At 33.6% G+C, this 9560-nt stretch overlaps 1 long non-coding RNA gene across 3 annotated transcripts; it reads left to right on the plus strand.

Moving 5' to 3' along the window:
- Nucleotides 1-6125: 6125 nt before the first annotated feature.
- Nucleotides 6126-8375, plus strand: LOC141613183 (uncharacterized). 3 transcript variants are annotated; one of them, XR_012529229.1, is made up of 3 exons: nucleotides 6126-6382; nucleotides 6569-6663; nucleotides 8124-8375. It is a non-coding gene; the product is annotated as an uncharacterized LOC141613183 (long non-coding RNA). The 3 variants fall into 3 exon arrangements; XR_012529230.1 differs by having other exon boundaries at nucleotides 6126-6338; XR_012529228.1 differs by lacking the exon at nucleotides 6126-6382 and having other exon boundaries at nucleotides 6392-6663.
- Nucleotides 8376-9560: the final 1185 nt, after the last annotated feature.

Consider the following 9560-nt stretch of genomic DNA (forward strand, 5'->3'; position numbering starts at 1 on the left):
GGAATTGGATGACCTAGTGGTTGAGATAATTGACTTAAGAGAAACAATATCTGAAACTGTTACTTCCAACAAAGATCTAGCTAAGTCAAATGAACATGTCAAAAATCTTGTCAATGAAAACGAACATCTTAAAATTGATTGATGTGATCACAAGAAAGAAATAGGAGTTTTTCATGAAAGGCTTACCTTCTTCCAAAAGGGTATGCCCGAATGTAGCACTTCTAAGTCTAATCTTTGAAAGATCATAGATCCTAATTAGACTCTCTAATTAAAAACAAATTATCTCATAATATGTTATATTGATGATGTATGTAACATGCATGCAATATAAAAACATATTAGAATAAAAGAAGAGGAAAACAATTTTTCTTACATTGAGAAAAGGTAGTATGGGCACAATCAAGATCTCCTACCTTGATTGTTCTTGAGCTTATAATAAAAGGATGATCCTCCTTGAAAAACCTTCAAAAAGAAAGTCTCCTTCAAGTTGCACCCAAGAACTACACCCACAAATTATCTTACAAATACTAACTAGATATTTGTAAAACTAACCCTTGATAATATGTTAATATTACTAACAATCTTAGGAATAATATATTTTGTATACTAACAATCTTAGTAAGAAACGATGTTTATTTTAGAGAGAAGATACCAAATAATGTTCACATGCAAAAGTGAAGTAGTATGCAAAAATGAACAACAATTTGGTGTAAATATAGGAAGGGAAAACCGGTGGAGTGTAGTGTGGTGGAGTGTTGAAATTGTCTTAAGTTTTTCATCTTACATCCACATGTAAAATATAATTATAAGATAACTTGTGGAAGTATATAAAGTAAGGTGAAATAATTATGTTCCTAATCATCCACAACACTCTATTTTAATAGGTCCACTTGCCCATTTACGGGTCCATGTCGGTTCTTATATTTGTCGCACAAATACGTGTAATTTTATTTTAAACATCGTTTCATGTTTAAATACCTCATAATTAATTTCGTCCAAATCACTCTGTAAATATATGTGTACCACTACACATATTATTTACGTACTAATATTAATCACATTAATCAATTAATTTTAGTGAATTAACAATTAATTAACTAAAACCCGTTTCCAAAACTTATTATTCAATTATCACATAATTAAATAATAACTGCCGATCCTCGAGTTCGCAACTCAAATTCTCTCTTAAAATAATTGACTAACCTTTTAGTCTACAAATCAAGGGACTAATTAAATTGTATCTCATACAATTAATTAGTTATCTATTGGGGTTCGTTCCTTTAGGTGTGACCGAAAGGGGTCAGTTGATCACCGCCGTCTCACGACAATAACGTCAAATTCTAGTCAGCCAACCGTTATCGATTTACGTTAATCAACTGACGAGGATCAAATAATTAAATATCTGATGATATTCCATTAATGAGATTTATTATGTAAACGCACTATTGTGGAGGATACTAACTCCAACAATCTCCCACTTGTTCGACACAAGATGTGCGCTACCAATTCTCTTGTCCGTTTTAATCTCCCACTCAATGCAAGGTGTCTTTCAGGTCGCACTTGTACACGAACATATCGCGAGTGGTTTTCTCGATCGAGAGTGTGACTACCTGACCGGAAAAATCTCTCACAGATTACATCCGAGCGTGGCCACGCATTTTTAGTCATTAACTCCTCGAGTGGCCTTGAGATATAGTTTACCCAACGTGGGTGGACAATTCCTGTATGCCCTATCTATCCTATTGCACAATACAGATCACCATGACCTACTAAATGCCCTTTTGGCCTCCTTTCATGGCACGACCTAGGAAAAAAACCAAAATCACTGGGAAACTGCACTTGCTCAGATAATAGTCTCCAGTCAAAAGAATCGACTCATTATAACATCTTAAAGATCCCCGCCACGACCAGGCGTCTATAATAGAACTTAGGGACTCTCTAAATGGTCACTGTCCGGCAAAGTGTCACACAATCTGCCTATGTAATCGACTAGTCATCACGCATGACCTTATGGTATTGAACAACCATCAATCGACTTACAATCTAGTCACTCCGAGACGTCACCTTATTAAGTGACTAGGGACAAAATACAATGTTCATCTTATTCACTTGAATAGTATTAAACATTGTCTCCACAACTTATTCAGATAAACAAGGTATTCAATGTTTTCAGTCAAACTGAATAATTGAGTTCTTAAAGAAACTCTAACAATGAATGCGATCATAACTTATATAAATATCAATACTCTATCCAATATTTACATAACGATCTTTAGCAATTAAGGTATACTCCTCAATTCACATTGATATGACATAACCATCATGTCTACCTTATGCCTACGGCTTTGGTTAGAGGATAAGCAACAGTTGCATCACTCTAATTTCCATTGCTATTTTCCTTTGTTCTATGCAATCTTTTCATCGCATAGAGATTTTCTAAGTACATGTCTAAACAAGTTTTAAACTCTGGTTCTAAAGCTAGTCAAACACTCCCACTGTTTTCACAGTCTCTCGGGGAACAATATTCGGCTAACAGAACTACTCTAATTCCATTAAAATCCGGATATCAATTATCTCTTTTACAACATCGGATGCTGTAATGTACTTAGTTTTTCGTTCATGATTTGTACGTATAACACTTATACATACATATCCTTCATATGACATCTTTTATGTATGACTCCTCATACATATTTGCTTTATACATGTATAACTTCTTATACATATATGTATAACTTCTTATACATATTATTCTTTATGCACATAACACTCTTACATGCTAACCATTCCTTAACGAGACCTATAACATCTTATAAGCATAAGAATGTTTCCATGTAATCCTTTTAGACAAAATTCATATATTCCTCCAGTCAAGAGTGAATCCTCAGTGCTTCTCAAGTACTCAAAGATGCTCTTGATAATCATCTAGTGACACTCACTAGAAAATGATTGGTAATGACTTCTCATATTATCAACATGATAAGTCCCGATGAGAGAAGCTTTTAGCATATTCAATAGATCCTGCAGCAGAAGCACAAGAGATCCTATTAATTGTTCAACAACTTGAACGAGTCAAGAATCTTATCACATAAGTCTCTTGACTATAATGCTAATATCCATAGAGATCTATCTCATTAGATCCGGATATTTAATATGCGCCATGCTACTCTCAACTATTCACCCGAAAATATTTCTAGTCACTAATATGTCAAACACATATTTTAGACTAAGAAATATCACCTTAGCTACATTTCTAGTCACAAATATGTCAAGCACATATTTAGACTAAGAAACTCACTTTAGCTCCCACTAAACTCCATGTATCATCATGTTATCTCGACACTCGAGTAATACCGTTTTGATAGACTACATGATTGAACCCAAAGTTCCAACTCTTTGACGTATATAGATCACAAAAGGGATCTTTCAAGCATGCTAGGCTTCTTAGCATTGATAACATCAACAAAACTTCTCCCAAGGAGAAAGTTTCATTACTCATTTGCCGAATCTCATCCTCATGAGAAGCTATATTGCTAAGAACATACGAATTGATAAAGACATTTGGGTTGTCACAAAACTCTCTATAACAAACCCAAATTTTAAACATCTTATGTAACCTCTACGACAATATCAAGGTAACCAACCAAAGTATTCACCTTAAATCAAGTCTCGAAAACATCTCGTGTTTCCTTCCTTATCGCATCATGTGCAAGGAGATCAATTCGGATTGCATGGTTACACGCCATCACATAGAGTTCATAATATAGAAAAGCCTTTGATCAGGGTTTATGATTCGTCACTTTTGAAAAGTAACGCAATATTATCTCAAAATTATCTCCTTATAACCACTGAGCCACAATAAGGAGCGTCTTCTTACATTGTACTCACCACTGAGCCTCAATAAATAACGTCTTCTTGCATTGTACTCAGTTTGTGGGTCTTGGACTTCCGCAAGTTCAAAATTTCTCCCACTCTGTCTTCCAGAAAATGAAAATCTTTCTGGAAAGATAGCATTACGAGCCACAAACTCTTTGTTCTCGTTTTGGAGGAGTAAAAACCAAGTGGTTCAATTTTGGATAACCCTCACAAATACACAAATTGGTTCTGAACATAAACATTTATGGTTCCAAATGTATAAAAAGACAAGCTAAGGACTCTCCCTATCCATATCTCATATGGAGTCATTTAGGCTATTATAGTCGGGTTTTTAACTTTTAGTGAGAAAATAGCTTACAAAATTGCGAAATACCTCAAACTATATATCATAAAGTTCGGTTTATATTCTTCACTATACCATACTCTATGGTTTCCTTAAAAGAAGGTACATGTGAACTGGTTCACAATCTTCTTAGTGATCATTAAGGTCATTATTTGATATTACCCATTTGATCTTCAAAATCATTACTTTGAAACTTCCGATCAACATCTTGATCTTGACGTGCTTTTGGTTTTCTACTTCATTTTGAAAATATTCCACGTTTCAAAAATCACTTTTATGTCTTATTAAATAGATACGAGGTTTTCATATCTACTTAACATTACGGTAAAAGTAACGAAGTATATTTATAACCAACTATCGGTCTTACACATCCGTATGTATATGGTCAATCACCTCACTATTGTGTTTCTTTTCGGCAAAAGAAAACATAATTTATGCACACACACCATAAGATTTTCAATCAAATGGTTGTTCGATGTGCTTATCGTTTATTCGTTTAAACGAATTTACTTGAGGTTTGATCAATTTGGGTTCACCGATTTAGAGACATTAAAATCTATAAGATAGTATAATATTTAGTTTTCGTGAAGAATGTAAAATTCCTCTAACTTAAGTGGTCTAAACCAACCACCAAGTTATCATAGGAGTAGGTACAACATTTTGTTTTAAATCACATGAGTGATGCCTTTATGTATAAACATAGATTATTACATTCTTTTAAAACCAAATTTAGGTACATTTGTCCCTATCGAAATCATTGCTACTCGAGCACCATTTCGATACAAAAATATTTTATGCTAGACGTCTTACGTTTTATCAATTCATGTAAACTTCTTTACAAAGAAATGACCCATACTTGGTATCTCATACCAAGATAGTGGAACTAGCCTATCCTTTGAGTAGATGTCTCTTTCAACTTTGTTCTATCGCATACATCTAGGGTTGATACTTCTTAACTCCCACTCACTTTCACATTCCTCTTTGCTTCAATCAAGCAAAAATGAATCTCATGAAGACCTCTCTTCATGTCATTTGTGATATTTTATACACTTAGTAAGAGTGAATTACTATAAAGTGAGTGTAACCTGTGGCAAAATCTCAACTTCTTGCGCAATTGGACTACCTAACCGTTCAATTGTTATCATATGCCTAAATTCTTTAGCGCATAAATAATCGATTTGGCTTTTATTGAATTGAGCCATTTGACGGTATTATATTGGAGTATTATTTGTGTTTTTGAAAACTCTTTTCGCAAACTTTTGAATTACTCTTGAGTAATTAAAAACTAATATGTCATCTTCATGACGGAGGTGTCACTTCCGAAATCAAGACTCTCTTGATAAAATGTGACTTCTTTTTAAACTCGTAATATGAGTTTGCAACATGAAAACCCCTTTTTAAAAATGTATGGATGTTAAGTTGTATAATAATCGCAATAATTGTTGTAAGCTTATATAGGTGAATTAGTAAATCATGTTACCAATTATTACCACCGAATTCCTTCAAAGAAACTGCTTCCTATGAAAGAACGAAATGGGTATAATAATAAATAGAGGATGAAAGGAGGATGAAGTGCGCAATGTCATAGTAAATTCATTAATGAAAAAGAACGAAAAATAGGAAAAATAACATTCAATGTTTTAAAAATACTTGTGAAAACATGTTCAACAAGTTTTAACATTTATATAATGATCTCCCACACTACTACAAAAACAAGAATAAGTAACACCTAATAGAGAACGGTTAAGTTAAATAACCGTTCTCTCGTAGTATAGAGAACGTTTGTCTTAAGGAACCGTTATGTAAGAGTAGAATAGAGAACGCTCCTTATATTAACCATTATCTAAACTCATTATTAAAATATTAAAAGAATAAAAATAAAAATAAAAAGTAAACCACCACTGTAAAACTACTCGGCTACTCCAATAAGTTAAGAAAACAAAAATTAAACCCAGTAATTCCATCTCTCTCAACCAGATCCATACACCAGTCTCCCTAAGTCTCTCACTTCAAGTCTTCGACGGACGACGATCAACCGCTCTCCTTTACTTGGCTTCTCAACAACTCGATACTCGACCCAAGATCGCCTCTCGACCCTCGAATCGCGTAGCCACTACAGGTTCTCTTTACATGCGATTTTTTTTCAGATTTCGATTCGAATTGGTATTAAATATATAGGGTTTTCCCACCAACTAGTTTTTCGTTGTTGATGTTGTTGATAGTACAGTTGGTTGTCTTATTTATGATAAAATGAAAATTTAAGATGAGTATTATTGCTGATTATCAATCTGATGAGTTAGGGTTCATATGATATTTGGGTTCTTGATTGTGTCCTCTATTGTATCTCAGATCTTTCACTACTGTCGTCGGCACCGATTCCGCTTTCATCTATAGGCGTTGTTTCGACATCCTTTTAGATCCTTGGTGCAACAAAATACCTTCTGGTGTGTGATTTACATTTGATTTATTGTTTTGATTATTAATTTGCTAGTGATTTTTGATTGATGGACTAACATTTATGTGGATTACGACTATTACATCTAATGTATGGTCATGTTATTGGAATTTAATTCAATTCTATTACCCCCTCCGTCTCAATCACTTGTTTGCCTTTGATTAAAAAGATCTCGCACAGAATTATAAAGGCAAACAAATGATTGAGACAAAAGTAGTATTCATCTTAAGAATTCTCCTGTGCGTTTCATCCATTAAAAGTGTGTTTGGTGAGATCCCTTAGAGGTATTAATGGTCATAGTTAGTTCATTGTGTTTACTTAATGTAGTGTTTATTATAGCAAATAATTCTGTAATTAAATAAATTATTCAATGGTATTATCCATTTTTGTTTTCCTTTACTTTTTAAAGATTATTGCAAGTCTCTAATGGAGGTTTAATGCATTTATTTACTTGTTTCAAGCAAAAGAAATTTTTCAACAGAGACTACTTGTGTGCTGTAAGTTGATGTCTTGACTAGTAATGCTTATGCCTAGTAGTGTTTATTGAGTTTTCATTTTTCGACATTTGAGTTCCTATTAACTCAAAAATGAACTTTTTCCCGAATCCTTGGGGCATTGATCTATAGAGTTAGCTACTTAGCTTACTTTTGCGCATTGAGCAACATTCGAAGGCCATTGCATTGGATATTTTCCTTGAACTGGAGTTTCAAGGCGTAGAGTAGAGGTTTACCATGCTTTGCGAGAATTAGAAATTTTTGCTTTTGCAAAAGGTTCAATACCTATCTTGCTTGTTTTTCTATCTTATAGAAATCACCTACTATTTAATTTCTTGTCAAAGGTTGATATCAAAGTTTAACTGCTTTTCATTTCATTTGATCAAAGGTGTTAAAATGATAGCTTTTCTACCTTTTTAGGGGCTTTCAATTGTAAGGAATGCTCATGAATTTTAAAATTGTCAACTGACTAAAATAAAAAACAGAAGGGCTAAGATAGGAATGCTGCTTCTTGGCAAACTTTATTCCTCAACCCTTATAATGCAAGTACATCTAACATTAAGATTAAGAAGTAACTTATCCATATTAATTTTTAAGGGACTAGAATCATAATCTTCAACTTGTTTTAGCAAAAAGCCATTAATATATCAAAATACTTGTGTGCATACTTGATTGTTTTCTCTTACCCCAAGAGAGATTATGAGAAAATTGTTGTCGGTGGTGCCATTTGCCTTGACTTATCATATAGAGGTTTATTGTTATTGTTTAATGTTATTGCTGTAGATGGTTACTCTTTCACATGAACATGTCTGTCTTTATTGAGTATTACAATGGTGTCATTTGCCTTATGTTATCATATTACTTGTAATCATCGTTGCTTTGCTTTTCGGTAACAACCCATTATGTTGTTCGGAGTATTATTATACCGAGTATTTGGAATTTTGATGTTGTGCAGGTACAAAATCGTTGAATACAACGCGTCACGTTGCTTCACAAAGCTCGAAGTCCGGAGAGAAGGCTGCCTTTGTTAGTGTATTTACCAATTATAATTCTTCAAGAGAGAATCATGAAAACAATAAATTCTCTGATATTTTGATGTAGTGCTATGTTGTGAAGTTATGTAATACGGAGTAGGACTTAGTTAATTCGCAGGTTGTGAAACAAGTGTATTGGTATTTGATTTTAATGAGAATAAATATATTAATTTTATTCAAATATCATGAATATTAATTTTTTTAAAAAAACAAAAAGGATAGAGAACTGTTCGCTTACTCAAGCGTTTTCTTTTCCTAGGAAAAGAGAACGCTTATCGGGTGTTCTCTAAAGCTCATTTGAGCCGTTCTCTATGGTTGTGAATAGAAAACGCCTCTTCAACCGTTCTCTAAGCTTTAGAGAACGCTGAGTTGGAGAACGCCTCTAAGGCGTTCTCTAATGCTAATTTCAACAGTTCTCTAAGCCTGTTTCAGTAGTAGTGCCACTAAATTATATAAATGATTCCAAGACCGCAATATTAAACAAAAATGAGCATCGCTTGGGCGAAACATCCCATAATTGTGTAAATTCGGTAAGTCACGTTGATTAATTCTACCTCTAGAACTCTTGGTCGACGAATTTCCTTAAATCCATCTACTAGCCCCGGAACACAAGACCGTCTTATATCCCGTTGAGTCCAACCAATTTTAGCGTGTGATAACCGCTTACCACCCTACTTACTCAAGGTAAAAAGAGAACACTCCGCTTGGGCGAACGTGGCTCTAATGAACAAGAGATTCATAGGTGTTACTAATTGGTAAGGCTAATCTCAATTTTAGTTATGTGAGAGATCTTGTCAACTTAGTCATAATTCCTTATAAGTGAATTAATTCGGCGAATGTAAATGACGTGAATTGACAAACGCGAAAATAAAATGCATGTGAATGACGATTTTGGCATGCGCGAAAATAAAACAAACAAACATGTAAGCATATGAATAAATCCTAGTATGGCCTCCTAGTAAATAAAAACTAGTCTATTACATTTCGAAACCAACTCCTTGGTCCCTTGCCTCTTCATTCCAAAAGTGGCTCTTCCTTGTGGGATTTGGAACACCTTCCAAAAATAAACTCGTCTCGATGTAATCCGTCTTTTGGAAATGCCGGTAAAAATAACTATTACAATTGAATTACATAGCTATTCCTATTATACATTAATTAATAAAATAAATAAAACTATTAATTAATTACAAACCGACGATACGATCGTATTTAATTAAAAACAAATCGATATTCCCATTCATTTCGGGTAATAACGATTAAAATTAAACTAGGCCATACTAGGTACAATAAGATAAATACTTTAAATAAATGACAATTATTCATTCAACTTAAATAAATATGCTTAAAATGCTGTAAAA

This window comes from Silene latifolia, chromosome 11 (assembly GCF_048544455.1).
Source record: "Silene latifolia isolate original U9 population chromosome 11, ASM4854445v1, whole genome shotgun sequence".
Classification (NCBI taxonomy): domain Eukaryota; kingdom Viridiplantae; phylum Streptophyta; class Magnoliopsida; order Caryophyllales; family Caryophyllaceae; genus Silene; species Silene latifolia.